Genomic DNA, 21,829 nt, shown 5'->3' with positions numbered 1-21,829 from the left:
AGAAAGATTAAAAAAATAAATCAAGTTAAAGTAATAAATATGGAATGAATAAATTGGCTTCATAGGATGCCCATAAGACATAGAGAAGACAAGAGAGTTGAGGGACTTTCTTGGTGATCCAGTGGTTAAGACTCCATCCTCCCAATGCAGGGGGCCTGGGCTCAATTCCTGGTCAGGGAACTAAATCCCGCATGCCACAACTAAAAGATCCTGCATGCTGCAACTAAAGATCTTGCACACCACAACGAAGATCCCGTGTGCTGCAACTAAGACCTGGTGTAGCCAAATAAATAAGTATTAAAAAAAAAAAGAGAGAGCGAGTTGAGGCAAGGTCCTCGATGGCTGTCTCTAGAATGTGCAACCCTCAGCACCACACAGGCATAAAGAAGTCATGTATCTTATTGGAAAAGAGTCTCCAAGGGAGCAGAGACTCAACACCTGTGTCCCTACAAGAGTCCTAAAAGGTGTCTTATTACTGGGTCTATAAATTATGCAGCCAAATCTTTCACTCATGTTAATCAGCCTGTATTTCTTGTGCCTGTCAGCCTAATTAAAATGTGTGTAAGGCAAGGACATTAGAAGGTTGGTAATCTTGAAGGCTGAGAGGAATGAAGCAGGAGAGAAAGGCTAGGGCTGCACTTCCTTCAGAGGTCAGAAGAGAGACTGTTAACGGCTGGTTATACAAAACCTATTAATATCTTAGTTTTGACTCTAGGTTGAATACACCTTCCTAAACAGCATGCGTAGAGCTCTACAGTAATAAATGCAGAAAATCTCTTAATTGTTAAAGAAATCTTCTAATAAAGATCAAGGAGAGTTCATTGAGCAGGACACACCTAGGACAATTTAGAGATGTTTAGGAGGTCTACAGACATTCTCACAATATCTGCTCTACATGCAAATTTATTAGTTATATCAGCAGTAGTGGGGTAACTTTGTTAGTCTTGGTGATATTCTAGACTAGGAATATTGATGAGGGTAGGCTTTAGTGATACAGTCCTTGAAAGTACCTATGAAGCATATCAGAGATGTCAACTTGATATGTAACTTGAGTTCTAGTGACCTCTTTGTGGTAGTATATTAATCATTAAATATAGTTGTATCCTGAGGGACTTTTATAGTACTTGGGAGTTCTCCAAAAAAGGGGCCTACCACATCCGCTAAGATACATGATAAGAACATTCTTCAAATTGATGGGCTAGAGAAGTCTCCATCACAAAGCCTGCTTAAAGGACCGAGATTTATTCTTAGATCCCAGATAAAAAATAAGCCACATAAAGTGCCTGACGTATGGTCTGTGCTTAGTAAGTATTTGTTGAATCAATGCTGAATAAGAGCTGTATGGTTACATCTCTTAGGAATTTTCTTCTCTTTGATTTCAGGTTCCTCATGCCCTTGGCTCTAGGTGCCTCAGGATGAGAAAGTCACCACTGCTCCCCATATGACTTCCTCACATATTGTAAATGCTCAGTAACAATTCATATAGAAATAGTAACTGAGTTCTTGTGGCATAAATGTTGCTTCTCCTCTACAAACTACCGTGGCTTCATCCCCTATAGAGAATACTTCCACTTGTTTCAGCCATTCCCACCCTTTGCCTACCAGGGCTTCCAAGATTTTCTGCCTGGCTCTACATGTTCCATGAAGTATCCAGAGCCTGCTGATTCTGTGGGGGAAGACTCTTGAAGTTAGAAGAGGCCTCAATCAATTCTCCTGGAGCCTGGATTATTCCAGGCCTTTGAGTCAAACAGTTATAGCATCTCTAGCCCCTGAAGACACAGGGGGAGTTTTAACAGTGGTTTCTTCTTCAGCTGTCAGAGGAGCAGATCCTAGCAAGAGCTGGGAGACAACTCTTGCCATCTTCCAGGCAACGATGTCTGGCCTCTTCAGTTCTCCTGTTCTCCCATGTGCCAGGGTTTCTGCTTAGCCCTGCCCACCTTTGGGCAAAACCGCTGCTGCTTGAGGATGCTCAGCAAGAGCTGAAAGACAGGTACCAGGGCCTTAATAGCAAGATAAGAGCATAAATCAGCAAGTTTCTGTATCCCTCAGGCATCTCTGATGCCTCTGAGAAGCCTGAATCAGGACATCTACTCATTCCACACTTATAGCCTTCTCAAGAAACAACCTGCCATCCTTGGTCCCCATCCCAAAGTTCATCCAGCAGGAGGCAAGGAGACACCTGCAGCTCCACAGACAGAAGAGCCCCCAAATCCTAATCTCTTCCATCATCAAAGAGAGACTATCTACAGGGACCCATGGAGAGCAAAAACTGGAGCTGGGCTGGAAAAAAACACATCCAGGGTTGCTGTACATTTCAAGTTTTAAGGAGTACAGGAAGCTGGAAGTCATCAGGCCTGGTCTCAGTTTTCCTAACGTCAGCTCAGTCTCTCCATGGGTCTAGTGCTTAATCAGGAGTGCCGACATTCCCAGGAGGAAAGTCAGGAGAACAAAAGTCCCAATTCCTGTAGAGAGCTTCCTCTGGCATCTGTTTCTAGGAGTTAATTGGTATGAAGGATGACTACCAACTGCGACATGGAGACAAATGGCCTGAAATATACCCCATGTCATATTGGCCTCCTTGGGACACCAGAACAAAGCCCAAACAATTCACACAACGGCAGTCCCTCTGTCCTCAACATAAGTGGGACACCAGTTCCCGTCTACTGTGGCTGCATTCTGTAGGCAGGCCCTAGTCAAGAAATGGGCACCAAAGTATGCACAGGCATCTCTGCACTTCCAGAGGAGACAGTGACTTATGATAGTGACCTATGACTTCCCATGACTTACTGCTTATGAGGGCTAGGGATTTCAGAACAGTCTTTTCTTAGGCTTTGAGTATTGGGTATTTGGTACACTCTGGATCCTTCTGGGATTTTTGCTGACCTAGGGGAATATAGATAAAGACCCAGACCTCTGTGGGTAAGTATACACAGATACTTTCATACAAAATCCAGATCTCATAAGTTAGACTTCTTTACCACTAGGGAATCCTGATTAGTGAGGATTTTATTTAATGACTGTATTTAAATATAACTCACAGAGACCAGCTACATGAAAGGTCTGCACATCATCAGGGAGCAATTTCAGCTGTTGATGCAGTCAGCTGGGTGCCTCAACCCTCAACAGCTGCAGTTGATATACAGCAACATTCCCTTGCTCACTGACCTCAAATAAAATCTCTTGGAGAGCCTGCAGAATAAGCCCTGCAAGCCCTGGCTCATGTTGGGCCCTGGAAGGGCTGCCCTTTACATTCCAAGTTTTAAGAAGTACAAGAGAATGAAGCAAAAGCCAGCATGCCTGGTCTCAGTTTTTCTAAAATTGCAGTCTCCTGCACCCACTATACCCCATCTCTGCTTGCATTTTTCCTAAGCATTTTGCCATCTACCATATTACAGTTGACCCTTGAACAACGTGGGAATTAGGAGCACTGACCCTCTGTAGTCGTAAACCCCAGAATAAATTAGGGAGTTGGTTCTCCCTATACGTGTTTCTTCCTTACAGGTGGTTCTGTTCATGGGTTCAACCAGGCCAGACAGTGTAGTATTTATTACTGAAAAAAAATCAGTGTATAAGTGGACCCGTGCAATTCACACTTGTGTTGTTCAAGGGCCAACTGTTTATTTTCTCTCTCCTCACTAAATTATTATTTTCAAAAGGGCAGGAACTTTTGTTTCTTGATCTTAGCTATATCTCCAGGTCTAAGAACAGTACACAGTGATTACAGGGGACTACAATTTTAGATGGGTAGCCAGCAAAGGCCTTACTGATGTTCGAACCTCAAAGGGTTATGTAAGCACTAGGGTGAGGATGCATATAGTGGGCTGAGTGCCTGGTACACAGTAAGACTCAATAAATTCAAATAATACTCATCGTCAAGAGAGTGCCTTAAATCACAGGAACTGGCTACTTTCCCCCTTTCCTTAGGGGCTTAAGGAGAGCAAGCATGTTTTCTGTGACTATTACTGGAGCGCCTAACTGACTCCCATTCCAGGACCCAAGCCCTCAAACCCTCAACCTCTGTTTAAGGGCCAGTTCAAGCCCCACTTCCTAAAAGGCATTTCCTAGTATTCACTATTCTCTCTCATTCATGTCCTTAAAAACATCTCTGATCCTTTCATACAGATGCCAGGTTCTTGTCCGAGTTCCATCAGTAAGTCGCTGTTTGTCTTTGGACAAGTCACTTTAAACTGGTTCTCATTTTTCATCAGTAAAATGAAAAAGTCATATTAGACCACCTACCTTCTGGCTCTAATATTTTGACTCTAAGAGCAAAACCCACATCCCCACTCCCTTCACAGCTCATTCAACAATCCTAACGGCAGCTGGTTTCCCGGGGTGCAGTGTCTCACCAAAAGCCCAAGCCCTAACCCGGGTCAGGCACCGCCAACCCCGGGGAGGAATGAGAAGAAATCGGCCGTCCCATCAACACCTGACCTTACCAGAACGCCCGCCCTCCCGGCATTTCCGGCTCTTCCTTAGATTTTCTTCCGGAACACTTGCTCCCGTCTGACTCCGCCCCTCCTCCACTCTTTAGAGTCTATTGGCTGTTTCTTTGAGGAAGCGAAGCACTTCCCGACGTTGATTGGTCTCTGTCATTGTTGATGGGTTAGTTACAAACAAGGCGTGCCTGGTCTCCCTGGTAACGCTCTGCTGATAATCCTGATTGGTCCATAGCCTAATCCCGTTTTCCGTCCCAACTGCCAGTGGTTGAGTCCCTTGGCGGGGCGCTGCAGCGGTAGGTGTCGCGTACGGGATTCCCGAGCTGACGTGGCTTAAATTTGGGAGGGGGGCAGCTGGAGCCTCCGGCGACAGCCTCTTCCAGGTGAGTGGGGGACGCGCCCCAACTCTTCGCCTCCTTGAGCCTTGTAACGGTCACCCCCGCCACAGGGCCCGCGGGGCTGCCAAAGCAGCCACACTCGGGTTCTCTCCCCATCCTGATTCAGTCCCGGATCCGGCCGTTCAGTCCGCCTCCCTTCACCTACCAGGCCTAGTTCTAATCGTCCACACGCCAGCTGGCCCCGCCAGATGGCTTCGGGGTCGCCCTGTGTGGCCTCTAGGCACATATGCGCTGTCTACCCCATCCCCAGGACGTTTTTCCTCCGGGAGCGACGGAGAAAGGCGCTCCGGTCGGTCCTGTCAGGACGGCCTTGTTCCCTGAGCGGCCTGCTCAGGCTGACCTGTGTACGAAACAGCTGACGTCGGAGAGAACCTGCCAGACCCCTGCGCTGAGGCCCTAAACAAACTTAGTGTCGGGAAGGGGAGGCGGGACCCAGACAAACCGAAAGTCTTGAGGGCAGAGATCGCAGAAACATTGGCGACAGTAACTCAAACGAGGGCCTGACGAATGATCCTGCTAATGATTTGCTGGAGAGATTGGGAGAGAGGGAAGATCCTTGCGATCCCATCAACACTAAAGTCCCAGGAATCAGAGGTGGTCAGGCAGTTAGAGGAATGGGAACCCTGAATAGAGTTCTGGAGGAAAAAGAACTTGATTTGGTGGTGTGGAGGATTTTATTCTGCGTAACAGGAGTGGTGCGTAGGAGTGTGAAGCAGAGGATGAGCCCCTCGACAAATGAGGAATATATTTGTCTGACTTACGCAAAGAGTTCCAGGTGGTCTGTGGGGAGAGGACAGTTTAAGAGTGGGGCAGAGATATATAAAAATCACTGGATAAGTACTTTCACTTTTGGAGGTAGTTGGAAGCTTTCTGAGCTTTTAAAGACTCTCACAGTTCTGTGCAAGATGGCAGTGGAGAACTCCCCGCAGAAAGGCTGGAGGCCTTTTCAGAAGAATGAAGTAATTAAATGTGGATGGTCAGAATGATTGTGAATGGTCAAAAAATTGCAGACGTTGTACACTGACTGTTTCACAGCTTTTATTTTTCATCCTTTGACCATGGAATGGCCATTTAATGCTTTCCTCTTCACTGCATTAAATTTGTTGGACTACATCAGTAGTTTCCAAACATTTTTAATTGCTTGCCCTATCAGTAAAACTTTTTTTTTGAGCAACCATCCTCTAAATACTGTATATTTAATTATAAATAATGTATGAATAACACTGTAAATATATTACTTATAAAATATACAAAAACATACATATTTAAAAGGATGAAAACAAATTCTTGCCCATTTTCTGGCACACTCCCAACCCAATCTGGGGATCACATAAAGATGTTTCCTTATTTTTTTAGAAAGGTGTTTGCATCTCTGAGGACTTCCAGATTGGGGGAATCCTTTTTATTTTATTTTAATTTATTATTATTATTTTATTATTTTTGAGGACCTCCATTCCTCTGAGATGCAGCCTCTTCTAAAAATAATCATCCTTAGGATATAATTCTCTTTTCCCTCTGCTTGAATATTAAAGTCTCTCTTTTTTTCCCCGTTACATTAGTGGATTAATTAAAAGGATGTTGATTTTATTCTTGTTTATAAAAAATCATTCATAAACTTCTCTAGCTTAACTATATTAGAAATAAATTATTTGGAACACATCTCACCACTGATCATTACCTTCTAGTATATTGTTAGGAACCACTATATGAAAGGATGTTAAGCTCTACAATACTCCATTTTTAATTAAGCTAATTTAAAATCAGCAATATGTGCTTTTGGTAAAAGTAAATTCAATACAAAAGGATATAATATAAAAACAAAAATCTCTTTCTCCTCTATGTACTGATCCTTTTCCACATTCCCTATTTCCCAGAAGTAAGCACTGTAAATAATGTTTATTCTTAAGAAAATTTCTGATTATATTCAAGCACATGTATAATATATATCCCTCTCCTTTTCTCTCTCAAACAAGTTGAATCATAATATACCTGCTATTCTACACCTTTTTTTTTCCACTTTATACTATAAGGTATTTTTTCCATATCCATAAGTATAAAACTACCCCATTCTTTTAAAAGGCTGTACAGCATTCCCCTGTAGAAATATCAAAATGTATTTAGCCTGTCCCCTATTGATGGACATTGATATTGTTTTCAGTCATTAGTCATCACAAACACTGCTGTAGTGACTTCCCCGGCAGTCCAGTGGTTAAGACTCTGTGCTTCGACTGCAGGGGGCACAGGTTTGATCCCTGGTCCAGGAACTAAGATCCTGCATGCCTCGAGGCCAAAAATTTTCAAAAGTAAAAATAAACTCTCTTAAAAACAAACAAACAAAAACCACTGCTGTAGTGAATATCCATGTGCAAATATCCTTTGTTCCCTTGCATGAGCCTATCTATGGTATAAACAATACGGAATTCTTTAGAGCCCTACTACTGTGAGTCATTTCATTTTAGTCTAGTGGTTATATAACTGTAAGTATATGCAAGTATACAAGTGCCCTCATGCCTCCAGCACTATTTTCAGCCCCAGTGAAGAATGTTGGGTGATGAGGTTGCTCAGAAAATAGGTTATCTTCTGAATCTCTACCAGTAAAGAAGCTTTGTCGAGCTCTGTGACTGGGAAGATTACTTAACTTCCCTATGCCTTACACACTTTAATACTAGGGATATTGATAGAACTCCTCCTTGGGGTTGTTTTAAAAATAAAATGAGTAAAATGATGAGGATAAATAAGTTATTATATATAAAGCAATTGGAGTAATATTTAGTACATAGTACTGTGTTTATAAATTATAGCTACCGTTTACTTCCAAATTTGTTTAATAAAAACAGGTTTTTTTGTGTCATGAAAACTAGTTTTCCATTTTCTAATTGTAAAATTATATCATAATATTGCATATGCTTTTCCCAGCTATATAGCACCATTTCCTATCAGCTTCTCAAACTGGTTGAGGATCACTTAGAATTAAGGAAAACTACTGAGGCTCAGCTAAACATACATTGAGTGAGTTTGAGGAGTGATCTGGAAATACAGCCATTTTCTATGTTGTTGTTTCTGTGGGAAAATGTGATTTAAATTCCAAAGCAAATGGTGCGTATGCATGTAGTCATAGGCATGTGCTCACTGTCTTCAGTTACTTTATTTTCCCATGCATTTTGTACTAGGTTCTCTGTGGTTGGGGCATGCCTTATATTTCTTTTTATATTTTTGTGGTTCTTAGCATAATGCTCCACACCAAGTAGATATTTTGAAAATAATTAGCAGTGAATATTGAGAAAATAAGACTCATGGAATTCTAAATGCCACCTCAACACAGAAGTGTTGGGATCCTGTGGCAGAATTTATAGGTGTGGCCAGCATTGACTTTGAGGGATTGTTTTATTTGCCTGAATGTTTTATTGAACCCTGACCTTGGCATGAAGCTCTTTATTTTATTCTTTTTCCAAATTGCTATTCATGATTCTGGTGCTTTATAAAACAACAGCAAGAGCATTGCTTGTCCAGTAGTCACAGATATTCCTTACATGAATTTATTACTATATCTTTTCCCCTTTACTAATTTTTTTTTAAATTAATAGCTACTTTATTTATTTATTTATTTATTTGGCTGTGTTGAGTCTTCGTTTCGTGCGATGGCTTTCTCTAGTTGCGGCAAGCGGGGACCACTCTTCATCGCAGTGCGCGGGCCTCTCACTATCGCGGCCCCTCCTGCTGCGGGGCACAGGCTCCAGACGCGCAGGCTCAGTAGTTGTGGCTCATGGGCCCAGTTGCTCCGCGGCATGTGGGATCCTCCCAGACCAGGGCTCGAACCCGTGTCCCCTGCATTAGCAGGCAGATTCTCAACCACTGCGCCACCAGGGAAGCCCTACTAATTTTTATATATGCATTTGCCCATTTCTTTCCTACAGTGAGCCTCTCAGAGGCAGAGATCCATCTTTCTTCGTTTAGCTTAAGCATGGCTACTTAGTGGCTCTCTTGCCCTCAAGTTCCCAACCTCTGAGCTACCTAAAGACCCTAACTGGGCCTGAGGTGCCCATCCTTTTACACTTCCATGTTATTCCTTTAATGTCAACAGCTATAGAAATCACTCTTGCATCATGGAGTCATAAGGCAAAGTCCAAATAGAAAAGACAAGATAAATCCTTGTACTTAACCTAGTTTTCACGATACTTAGTTCAGATGATGACCAGTTTATTATTATTATGAACTTGTGAATTTAAATATTTTCGGTGGATTTAAATATCTGTTGCAATTTAATTCATAATCTTATTAGAAACTCAGTTGTTCCTTTGGCCTGTGGGAACTTCTTCAGTTTGTCTCCTGGATCCTTTTGACATGACTCTATGTTAGTCTTTGATAGCTTCTTTGCTATTTTGTATGAAAAAATGTTTCAGGCTCATTTTGTACCATTTCCTGCTTCAGAATTGAAATCAGCCATTTCTCTAAGAAGCCCTCCTATTAAAAAAAAATTGTTTTTAAACTGGGGAATAGTATTTCAAGACTAGAAATACTTATTGCTTCTCAGTTTGTCATAGTGTTTTTCAATGGACAGAGCTAGGAAAATATATGTACTAAGATAAAATACCTTGTAGGTTCATACTGGTACTTTTTTTTTTTTAATTAATTAATTAATTTATTTTTGGCTGTGTTGGGTCTTCGTTTCTATGCGAGGGCTTTCTCTAGTTGTGGCGGGCGGGGGCCACTCTTCATCGCGGTGCGCAGGCCTCTCACTATCGCGGCCTCTCTTGCTGCGGAGCACAGGCTCCAGACGCGCAGGCTCAGTAATTGTGGCTCACGGGCCTAGTTGCTCCGCGGCATATGGGATCCTCCCAGACCAGGGCTCGAACCTGTGTCCCCTGCATTGGCAGGCAGACTCAACCACTGCGCCACCAGGGAAGCCCCATACTGGTACTTTTGATTCAAATTCAAGGTTAGTTTTTATTTTGGGGTTCTTAATTTCTTTTGTGTTATATGTCTATCTCCTTTTTTCATAATGACTATATGATAGAATTACTATGCCCATAATTGCTCATTTAATTCCACAGGACACATATAATAGTCAAGGAATAATAATGATAATGACTGCCACCAATTTGGGTTGTTAAAATTTTTATAAGTTTTATTTTGTATATGCTATTTACATTTTCCCCATTTTTAAAAATTGGAGCCCTATATGTTGTCAGAGCATATAATCATTAAATACTATGCTGTCTCCATCCCAGCCTTAGTTCTATGAATAACATATTTAGTGCTCACATCAGTCCTTATGATGATGTTTCTTTAGTCATTTTGGTTATCTCAAGCTTTTTCTCTAATAGATGCCTTAGGAAAGGCTCCTGGGAAAATTTTTCATTAATTTTCTTGCAAGTTGGTAACATTCTGTGTGTGCTCTTTATATCTGAAGGTCATTTTTGCTGAAAATAAAATCCTTAGCTCACATTTTCTTTCCTTAAATATCTCAAATCTGTAACTCCATTTTTTTTTCTGGCAAAAACATTGCTGTTGAAAAGTCTGACCATAGTCTTTTTTTTTTTTTTTTTGCTTGTAAGTCACATTTCAGCCTAAACCTCAAAGAATTCTTTTTAAGTCCATTAATTTTACTAGAATGTCTTGTTGGTCATTCTGTTGATATTCTCAGGTATCTGGTGGCCTCTTTCAATATGTAACTTCAAATCTTTTAAAATTTCAGATAAGTGCTCTTGGCTTTTGTTTTTTGCGTTTGTTCTGTACCTTTGCTTTGTTTTTCTTTTTCAGGGGATCCTATTATCCTCATTGCTTATCTGCAATATTTATCACTTTCTCTTGATTCCTTCTTTACTATTTATTTCTTTGAATTTTTTAAGAAACAAAGCATTAGGAACAATTTTAAATTTACTATAGAAAATATGCAAAGATAGTTCAGAATTCAGTATACCTCTCACCCAGTATTCTCTAATGTTAGCATGTTACAGTAGAAAAGTGCATTTGTCAAAACTAAGAAATCAACACTGGTGCATTACTATTAACTAAACTCCATACTTTGGATTTCACTTATTTCTCCATTGATGTCCTTTTTCTATTCCACGGTATTATCGTAAGATATCACATTTAGTTTAATCTTTTTCTTTTTTAAATTGAGATAATTGTGGATTCACATACAATTCTAATAAATAATACAGAGAGATACCTTGTATGCGTTGTTCAGTTTCCTTCAGTGGTAACATTTTAGAAAACTATTGTATAATATCACAACCAGGATGCTGATAATACATTCCCCAATTTTATTTGTATACGTGTATGTTAAGTTCTATAAAATTTTATCACCTATGTGTAGGTTCCTGTATCCACCACCATAGTTAAGATATTGAACAATTCTAACACCACAAGGATACCTTGTGTTGCCTTTTTATAATTATAACCACCTCCTACCCTCTCACCTTCAGCTTCTCCCTAAGCACTGGTAACCATTCATCTGTCCTCCATTTCTAAAATTTTGTCATTTCAAAATATTATGTAAATGTGGAATTATATAGCATGTAACCTTTTGGAATTGGCTTTTTCTTTTTCGTTCAGCATAATTTCCTGGAGATTCATTCATCTAAATTGTTAGGTGTATCAGTAGTTTGTTCCTTTTTATTGCTATGTAGTATGCCATGGTATGTATGTACAGGCGTATCTTGGAGATATTGTGGGTTCAGTTCCAGACCACTGCAATAAAGCTAATATCACAATAAAGTGAGTCACGCAAATTTTTTGGTTTCCCAGTGCATATAAAAATTATGTTTACACTATATTGTAGTCTTTTAAGTGTGAAATAGCATTATGTCTAAAAAATATACATACCTTAATTAAAAAGTGCTTTATCATGAAAAATGCTACCATCTGAGCCTTCAGCAAGTTGTAATCTTTTTGCTGGTAGATACAGGATCTTGCCTTGATGTTCATGGCTGCTGACTGATCAGGGTGGTAGTTGCTGAAAGTTGGAATGGTTGTGGCAGTTTTTAAAAATAAGACAACATTGAAGTTTGCTGCATCGATTAATTCTTCCTTTCATGAACAAATTCTCTGTAGCATGCAATGCTGTTTGATAGCATTTTAACCACAGTAGAATTTCTTTGAAAATTGGAGTTGATCCTCTCAAACGTGCCACTACTCTGTTAACTAAGTTTATGAAATATTCTAAACGCTTTGCTGTCATTTCAACAGTCTTTGTAGCATCTTCACCAGGAGTAGATTCCATCTCAAGAAACCACTTTCTTTGCTCATCTAGAAGCAGTAACTCCTCATCCGTTAAAGATTTATCCTCAGATTGCAGCAATTCAGTCACATCTTCAGCCTCTACTTTTAATTCTAGTTCTCTTGCTGTTTCCACCACATCTGCAGTTACTTCTTCCACCAAAGTCTTGAACCTCTCAGAGGTCATCAGTGAGGGTTGGGCTTGACTTCTCCCAAACTCCTGTTAATGTTAATATTTTTACCTTTTTTCGTGAAGCATGAATGTTCTTAGCAGAATCTAGAATGGTCAGTCCTTTCCAGAAGGTTTTCAGTTTACTTTGCCCAAATCCATCAGAGGAATCTATGACAGCTATAGCCTTAGGGAATGTATTTCTTAAATAATAAGACTTGAGAGTTGAAATTACTCCTGGGTAATTTCAAAAAGAATTTGGGTTGCAGAATGGATGTTTTGTTAGTAGGCATGAAAACAACATTAATCTCATTATACATTTCCATGAGAGCTCTTGGATAACCAGGTGCATTGTTAATGAGCAGCAATAATTTGAAAGGAATCTTTTTTTCTGAGCAGTAGGTCTCAACAGTGGGCTTAAATATTCAGTAAACCATGTTGTAAACAGACGTGCTGTTATCCAGGTTTTGTTGTTCCATTTATAGAGCACAGGCAGAGTAGATTTAACATCATTCTTAAGAGCCCTAGGATTTTCAGAATGGTAAATGAGCATTGGCTTCAACTTACAGTCTCCAGCTGCATTAGCCCCTAACAAGAGAGTCAGACTGTCCTTTGAGCTTTGAAACCAGGCATTAACTTCTCTCTAGCTATGAAAATCCTAGATGGCATCTTCTTCCAACAGGAGGCTGTTTTGTCTACGCTGAAAATCTGTTGTTTAGTGTAGCCACCTTCACTAATTATCTTAGCTAGATCTTCTGGATAACTTGCTACAGCTTCTACATCAGCACTTGCTGTTTCACCTTGTTTCAACCTCATGAACCAACCTCTGCTAACTTCAAACTTTTCTTCTGCAGATTCCTCACCTCTCTCAGCCTTCATAGAATTGAGGAGAGTTAGGGCCTTGCTCTGGGTTAGGGTTTGGCTTAAGGGAATGTTGTAGCTGATTTGATCTTCTATCTAGACCACTGAAACTTTCTCCATATCAGCAATAAGGCTCTTTTGCTTTATTATCATTGTGAGTTCACTGGAGTAGCACTTTTAATTTCCTTCAAGAAATTTTCCTTTGCAATGACAACATGGCTGTTTAGCGCAAGAGGCCTAACTTTCGTCCTCTCTTGGCTTTTGACCTCCCTTCCTCACTAAGCTTAATCACTCCTAGCTTTTGATTTAAAGTGAGAGACGTGTGACTCTTCCTTTCACTTGAACACTTAGAGGCCATTGTAGGATTATTAATTGGCCTAATTTCCATACTGTTGTGCCTCAGGGAATAGGGAAGCCCAAGGAGAGGGAGAGACAGGGAAACGGCTGGTGGGTGGAGCAGTTAGGACACATACAGCATTTATTGATTAAGTTCACCACCTGATAAGGGTGTGGTTCATGGTGCCCCACAACAATTACAATAGTAACATCAAAGATCACAGACCACCATAAATATAAGAATAGTGAAAAGGCTTGAAATAGTGCGAGAGTTACCAAAATGTGACACAGAGAGAGATATGAAGTGAGCAAATGCTATAGGAAAAATGGTACCAGTAGACTGGATCAATACAGAGTTGCCACAAACCTTCAATTTGTAAAAAATGCAATATCTGCAAAGTACAGTAAAGCAAAGCTCAATAAAACAACCTATGCCTGTACCATAGTTTATTTAACCATTTACTTGTTGAAGGACATCCTTGCTGATTCCAGTTTGGGGTGCTTAAAACTAAAGCTGCTAAGAACATTCATGCATAGGTTTATGGGTGAATTTAAGTTTTCATTACTCTGAGATAAATGCCTAGGAGTAAAATTACTGGGTCACAAAGTAGTTACATGTTTAGTTTATGGCTAATTTCTTTTTGATTTTTAAAATTATCCTTCATTTCAACTTGCTTTTTTTTTTAAGGCAACTTTGTTGTGATTATTCATATACGTATTCCCTTTAGTTTCATCTTTATTTCCAAAATATTTTTTTAATTTTAAATTATTTCTTGTGTTTCTGCTTCATTTCTGGGTTTTTCTATTTTTGATGGGGGATAATTGATAAATATTTGTTTTAATTCATATGAAGAAATCACATATATACCTGTGTGTGTGTGTGTTCACCAAAGTTTGCATCATAGAAAATGATAAGAATATCAAAGTTTAATTTTTCTTTTGTAAAAGTAAATATGATACACATTTCTGTCATATACCTACTGTTTGTGCTCTGCTGTACTGTTAGGTGCTCTACATTCATTTAGCAATTAATACTTAGCCATTAATTTTTGTTAAGTAGGTGTCAATATTGGAAGTAGATATTAATCATTTTTTAAAGCTTCTTTGAGGTGTAATTGACAAAAATGTATATATTTAAGGTGTAAGTGATATATTGATATATGTATACATTGTTAAATGATTACCACAGTCAAGCTAATTAATATATTTATCATCCTACCTAGTTACCTTTTTTTTTTTTTTTGGAGGTGAGAACATTTAAAATGTACTCTCTTAGCAAACTACCTGTATTCACCATGCTGTACATTAGATTCCCAGACATTATTCATCTGGTGTAATTGAAATTTTGTACCCTTTAACAAATATCTCCCCATTTCCCCTACCCTCTACTACCTGGCAATCACTATTCTACTCTCTGCTTCCTTGAGTTTGACTTTTTAAAATTCCATATATAGATGAGATCATGCAGTACTTGTCTTTCTGTACCTGGCTTATTTCCCTCCACATAATGTCCTCCAGGTTCATCTATGTTTTCACAAATGTCAGGATTTCCTTATTTTTTTAGGACTGAATAATATCCCACTGTGTGTATATACTGTATACGTTTTCTTTATCCATTCTTCTGTCAGTGGGCACTTAGGTTGATTCTGTATTTTAGCTGTTGTGAATAATGCTGCAGTGAACATGGGAGTGCAGATATCTCTTCAAGATACTAATTTCATTTCCTTTGAATATATGCCCAGAAGTGGAATTGCTGGATCAGATGGTAGTTCTATTTTTAATTCTTTGTAGAACCTCCATACTGTTTTTCATAATGGCCATGCCAATTTACATTCCCACCAACAGTGTTCAAGCGTGCCTTTTTCTCCACATCCTGGCCAACACTTGTTATCTTTCGTCTTTTTGATAATAGCCTTTCTAACAGGTGTGAGGTGATGTTGTGATTTTGATTTGCATTCTCTTGATGTTAGTGATGTTGAGCATTTATCATATACCTGTTGACCATTTGTATGTCTTCTTTTGAGAAGTGTCTATCTAGGGCTTCCCTGGTGGTACAGTGGTTGGGGATCTGCTTGCCAATGCAGGGGACACGGGTTCGAGCCCTGGTCTAGGAAGATCCCACATGCCGCAGAGCAACTAGGCCCGTGAACCACAATTACTGAGCCTGCGCGTCTGGAGCCTGTTCTCCGCAACAAGAGAGGCCGCGATAGTGAGAGGCCCGCGCACCGCGATGAAGAGTGGCCCCTGCTTGCTACAACTAGAGAAAGCCCTCGCACAGAAATAAAGACCCAACACAGCCATAAATAAATAAAAAATTAATTAATTAATTAAAAAAAAAAAGAAGTGTCTATCTAAATCCTTTGCCCATTTAAAAAATTGGGTTATTTGTTTTCTTGCTATTAAGTTGTTTGAGTTACTTATATATTTTGGATATTAATCCTTTATCAGGTGTGTGGTTTCCAAATATTTTCTTCCATTCCATAGTTTGTCTCTTCATTCTCTTCATTGTTTCCTTTGCTATGTAGAAGCTTTTTAGTTTGATGGAATCTCATTTTTCTATTTTTGCTTTTGTTGTCTGCACTTTTGGGAACATAGCCAAGAAATAATTGCCCACACGAATGTCGGGAAGCCTTTTTTTCTGTGTTTCTTCTACTAGTTTTACAGTTCAGGCCTTGTGTTCAAGTTTTTAACCAAGTTGGAGTTAATTTTTGTATATGGTGTGAGATAAGGGTCCAATTTCATTCTTCTGCATGTGGATATCCAGTTTTCCCAATACCATTTATTGAAGAGACTGTCCTTTACTCATTGTCTATACTTGGCACCTTCTTTGATGATGAATTGATCATCCTTGCTTTGGTCATTCAGGGTCTTTTGTGGTTCTATATGATTTTAGGATTTTTTTTTTTTCTATTTCTGTGAAAAAAGCCAGTGGAGTTTTGATAAGGATTGTGCTGACTCTGTACATTGCTTTGAGTGGTATGTACATTTTAACAATATTAACTCTTCTAATCCATGAACACAGGATATCTTTGCATTTATTTGTGTCTTTCTTAATCTCTTTCACCAATATTTTATAGTTTTCAGTGCACAGATCTTTCACCTCCTTCGTTAAATTTATTCCTAAGTACTTTATTATTATTTTTGGTGCTATTAAACATGGGGTTGTTTTCTTAATTTATTATTTTTTTGGCTAGCTCATTGTTAGTGTATAAAAACAATAATTTTGTATACTGATTTTGTATCCTGTGACTTTACTGAGTTCATTTATTAGTTTTAACAGCCTTTTCGTGGATTCTTTAGAGTTTTCTATATGTAAGATCATGTCTTCTGCAGAGACAATTTTACTTCTTTCTTTCTGATTTGGATGCCTTTTATTTATTTTTCTTGCCTAATTACTCTCCCTAGGAATTCCAGTACTATATTGAGTAGAAGTGGTGAGAATAGGCATCCTTGTCTTGTTTCTGATCTTAGAGGAAAAGCTTTCAGCTTTTCACCATTGAGTATGATGTTAGCTGTGGGCTTGTCATATATAAACGTTATGTTGAGGTACATCCCATCTGTATCTAATTCAGTTTTTATCATGAAAGAGTGTTGGATTTTGTCAAATGCTTTTTCTGCATCTATTCAGATGATTTTATGATATTTATCCTTCATTTTGTTGATGTGGTGTATCACATTAATTGATTTGTGGATGTTGAACCATCCTTGCATCCAAGGAATAAATTCTACTTGATCATGGTGTATGGTTCTGCTAGTGTGAAGTTGAATTTGATCTGTTAGTATTTTGTTGAGGATTTTTGCATCTATGTTCATCAGGGACATAGGGCTGTAATTTTCTCTTCCTGTAGTGTCCTTGTATGGATTCATTATCAGGTAACACTAGCCTTGTAAGATGAATTTGAAAGTGTTCCCTCCTCTTCGATTTTTGGGAAGAGTTTGAAAAGGGTTGGCATTAATTCTTCTTTAAACATTTGGTAGAATTCACCAGTGAAGCCACCAGGTCCTGGACATTTCTTAGTTGAGAGGTTTTTGATTACCGTCTCTTACTGTTATTGGTCTGTTCAGATTTTCTATTTCTTCATGAATGAGTCTTGGTAGGTTGTGTGTTTCTAGAAATTTATCCATTTCTAACAGGTTATCCAATTTTTTGGCATATAATTGTGTATTGTAGTCTCTTATGATCCTTTGTATTTCTGTGATATCCATCGTAATATCTTTTATTTATTTATGTATTTATTTTTGGCTGCGTTGGGTCTTCATTGTGGTGCACGGGCTTCTCATTGTGGTGGCTTCTCTTGTTGCGGAGCATGGGCTCTAGGTGCGCGGGCTTCAGTAGTTGTGGCACGTGGGCTCAGTAGTTGTGGCTCGTGGGCTCTAGAGCACAGGCTCAGTAGTTGTGGCGCACGGGCTTAGTTGCTCATGGCATGTGGGTTCTTCCTGGACCAGGGCTTGAACCCGTGTCCCCTGCATTGGCAGGCGGATTCTTAACCACTGTGCCATCAGGAGAGCCCCTGTCTCTTCTTTCACATATACTTTTATTTGAATTTTCTCCTTTCTTTCTTAGTTGATGTACCTAAGAGTTTGTCAATTTTATCTTTATAGAAAATCACTTAGTTTCATTGAAAAACTTAGTTTCATCGATCTTTTCTATTGTTTTTATATTCTTCAGTTCATTTATTTCTGCTCTGATCTTGGTTATTTCCTTCCTTCTGCTAACTTTCACTTAGTTTATTCTTCTTTTTCTAGTTCCTTAAGGTGTAAAGTTACGTTGTTTCTTCGAGATTTTTTTTTTTAAAGTAGACATTTGTTGCTATAAACTTCCCTCTTAGGGAACTTACCTCAATATAATAAAGGCCATATATGACAAACCCACAGCCAACATCATTCTCAGTGGTGAAAACCTGAAACCATTTCCTCTAAGGTCAGGAACAAGACAAGGTTGTCCACTCTCACGACTGTTATTCAACATAATTTTGGAAGTTTTAGCCACAGCAATCAGAGAAGAAAAAGAAATAAAAGGAATCCAAATTGGAAAAGAAGAAGTAAAGCTGTCACTGTTTGCAGATGACATGATACTATACATAGAGAATTCTAAAGATGCTACCAGAAAACTACTAGAGCTAATCAATGAATTTGGTAAAGTAGCAGGATAAAAAATTAATGCACAGAAATCTCTGGCATTCCTATATACTAATGATGAAAAATCTGAAAGAGAAATTAAGGAAACACTCCCATTTACCACTGCAACAAGAAGAATAAAATACCTAGGAATAAAGCTACCTAAGGAGACAAAAGACCTGTACGCAGAAAACTATAAGACACTGATGAAAGAAATTAAAGATGATACAGACAGACGGAGAGATATACCATGTTCTTGGATTGGAAGGATCAACATTATGAAAATGACTATACTACCCAAAGCAATCTACAGATTCAAAGCAATCCCTATCAAACTACCAATGGCATTTTTCACAGAACTAGAACAAAAAATTTCACAATTTGTATGGAAGCACAAAAGACCCTGAATAGCCAAAGCAATCTTGAGAAAGAAAAATGGAGCTGGAGGAATCAGGCTCCCTGACTTCAGACTATACTACAAAGCTACATTAATCAAGATAGTATGGTACTGGCACAAAAACAGAAATATAGATCAATGGAACAGGACAGAAAGCCCAGAGATAAATCCATGCACATATGGTCACCTTATCTTTGATAAAGGAGGAAAGACTATACAATGGAGAAAAGACAGCCTCTTCAATAAGTGGTGCTGGGAAAACTGGACAGCTACATGTAAAAGAATGAAATTAGACCACTCCCTAACACCATACACAAAAATAAACTCAAATTGGATTAAAGACCTAAATGTAAGGCCAGACACTATAAAACTCCTAGAGGAGAACGTAAGCCCAACACTATGACATAAATCACAGCAAGCTCCTTTTTGACCCACCTCCTAGAGAAATGGAAATAAAAACAAAAATAAACAAATGGGACCTAATGAAACTTAAAAGCTTTTGCACAACAAAGGAAACCATAAACAAGACGAAAAGACAACTCTCAGAATGGGAGAAAATATTTGCAAATGAAGCAGCTGACAAAGGATTAATCTCCAAAATTTACAAGCAGCTCATGCAGCTCAATATCAAAAAAAGAAACAACACAATCCAAAAATGGGCAGAACACCTAAATAGACATTTCTCCAAAGAAGGTATACAGGTTGCCAAGAAACACATGAAAGGATGCTCAACATCACTGATCATTAAAGAAATGCAAATCAAAAGTACAATGAGGTATCACCTCACACCAGACAGAATGGCCATCATCAAAAAATCTACAAACAATAAATGCTGGAGAGGGTGTGGAGAAAAGGGAGCCCTCTTGCACTGCTGGTGGGAATGTAAATTGATACAGCCACTATGGAGAACAGTATGGAGGTTCCTTAAAAAACTAAAAATAGAACTACCATACGACCCAGCAATCCCACTACTGGGCATATACCCTGAGAAAACCATAATTCAAAAAGAGTCATGTACCAAAATGTTCATTGCAGCTCCATTTACAATAGCCAGGACATGGAAGCAACCTAAGTGTCCATCAACAGCTGAATGGATAAAGAAGATGTGGTACATATATACAATGGGATAATACTCAACCATAAAAAGAAATGAAATTGAGTTACTTGTAGTGAGGTGGATGGACCTAGAGTCTGTCATACAGGGTGAAGTAAGTCAGAAAAAGAAAAACAAATATAATATGCTAACACATATATATGGAATCTAAAAAAAAAAAAAAAAGGTTCTGAAGAACCTAGGAGCAGGACAAGAATAAAGACGCAGACATAGAGAATGGACTTGAGGACATGGGGAGGGGGAAGGGTAAGCTGGGATGAAGTGAGAGAGTGGCATGGACATACATACACTACCAAACGTAAAATAGCTAGCTAGTGGAAAGCAGCCACATAGCACAGGGTGATCAGCTCGGTGCTTTGTGACCACCTAGAACGGTGGGTTGGGGAGGATGGGAGGGAGACGCAAGAGGGAGGAGATATGGTGTTATATGTATATGTATAGCTGATTCACTTTTTTATAAAGCAGAAACTATCACACCATTGTAAAGCAATTATACTCCAATAAAGATGTTAAAATAATAATAATAAAAAAACAAAAAAACTTCCCTCTTAGACCTACATCCCATAAGTTTTGATATGTCATGTTTTCATTTTCATCTGTCTCAGGATAGTTTTTGATTTCCCTTTTGATTTCTTCTTTGACCCGTTGGTTTTTCAGAGTGTGTTAATTTTCACTTATTTGTGAATTTTCCATTTTTCCTCTTGTTACTGATTTCTAGTTTCATGTCATTGTGTTAAGAAATGATACTCAATGTGATTTCAGTCTTAAATTTGTTAAGACTTGTTTTGTGGTCCAACATATGATCTATCCTAAAGAATGTTACATATGCACTTGAAAAAAGTGCATGTTCTACTGCTGTTGGATGGAATGTTCTATATATGTTTGTTAGGTCTTTTCTGTATAATGTGTTGTTCAAGTCCAGTGTTTCCTTATTGCTTTTGTGTCTGGATGATCTATCCATTGTTGAAAGTGGGATATTGAAGTCTCCTACTGTTATTGTATTGCTACCTATTTCTCCCTTCAATTCTGTTAAAATTTGCTAAATATAATTAGGTGCTTTAATTTTGGGTGCATATATATTCACAAGTGTTATATCCTGTTATAGACTTACAAGTTCATATCCTGTTATGTATGAATTGATCTCCCCTGTCATTATATAAAAACCTTCTCTGTCTCTTGGTCAGTTTTTTACTTGAAGTCTGTTTTGTCTGTTATAAGTACAGCTACCCCTGCTTTCTTTTGGTTACTATTTGCATGGAATATCTTTTTCCATCCTTTCACTTTCAGCCTGTGTGTATCCTTAGAGATCAAGTGAGTCTCTTGTGGACAGCATATAGTTGGATCTTGTTTTTTTAATCCATTCAGCCACTCGATGTCTTTTGATTGGAAAATTTAATCCATTTAGTTTTAAAGTAATTATTAAAAGGTAAGGGCTTACTATTGCCATTTGGTTAATAGTTTTCTCACTATTTTATAGTTCCTTTGTTCCTTTCTCTTCTCTTGCTGTCTTCCTGGGTTTTTCAACTTCTGATGTATATTTTTTCATGTCTTAATAATTTTTAATGCCTTTCAGTTCTTTTTAGTAGGTTATGGTTCTGAAGTGTATTTGAGAATGGCTCTTTGACATGCTTCTATTTCCTTTATGGATATTGTTTTCCTCATTTTCCTTATAATAACTTTGTATGGAGATTGTGTTACTTTTCAGCTGTGCATCTTTATGTTTATTTACTGTTGCTGAACTTCTAGAATACTTATTTTGCATAGCTTTTCTAACCT

At 38.6% G+C, this 21,829-nt stretch overlaps 1 protein-coding gene and 1 long non-coding RNA gene across 15 annotated transcripts in view; one reads left to right on the top strand and one right to left on the bottom strand.

The window, feature by feature from the left end:
- Positions 1 to 885: 885 nt before the first annotated feature.
- On the bottom strand, positions 886 to 4,551 carry LOC309630148. Of its 3 annotated transcripts, none has more exons than XR_014245450.1 (2): positions 4,440 to 4,551; positions 886 to 2,000 (listed from the first exon to the last, which is right to left on the bottom strand). It is a non-coding gene; the product is annotated as an uncharacterized lncRNA (long non-coding RNA). The 3 variants fall into 3 exon arrangements; XR_014245451.1 differs by lacking the exon at positions 4,440 to 4,551 and adding an exon at positions 4,350 to 4,439; XR_014245452.1 differs by lacking the exon at positions 4,440 to 4,551 and adding an exon at positions 4,240 to 4,342.
- A 135-nt stretch (positions 4,552 to 4,686) lies between these two features.
- The window catches only part of GOLGB1 (golgin B1), an 86,533-nt gene continuing 69,390 nt past the window's right edge, over positions 4,687 to 21,829 (top strand). For 10 of the 12 annotated variants that reach the window (XM_082394819.1, XM_082394829.1, XM_082394827.1 and 7 more), the window contains exon 1: positions 4,688 to 4,822. The gene's annotated coding sequence lies outside the window, so the exon portion shown is untranslated. Of the gene's footprint in view, positions 4,823 to 21,829 lie in introns of all 12 variants that reach the window. The other 2 variants (XM_082394821.1, XM_082394820.1) reach the window with 1 other exon arrangement.

Source organism: Balaenoptera borealis, assembly GCF_965194805.1.
Source record: "Balaenoptera borealis genome assembly, chromosome: 5".
NCBI lineage: Eukaryota > Metazoa > Chordata > Mammalia > Artiodactyla > Balaenopteridae > Balaenoptera > Balaenoptera borealis.
The sequence above is the reverse complement of the archived record's forward strand: the minus strand, read 5'-3'. Positions and strand labels throughout refer to the sequence as shown.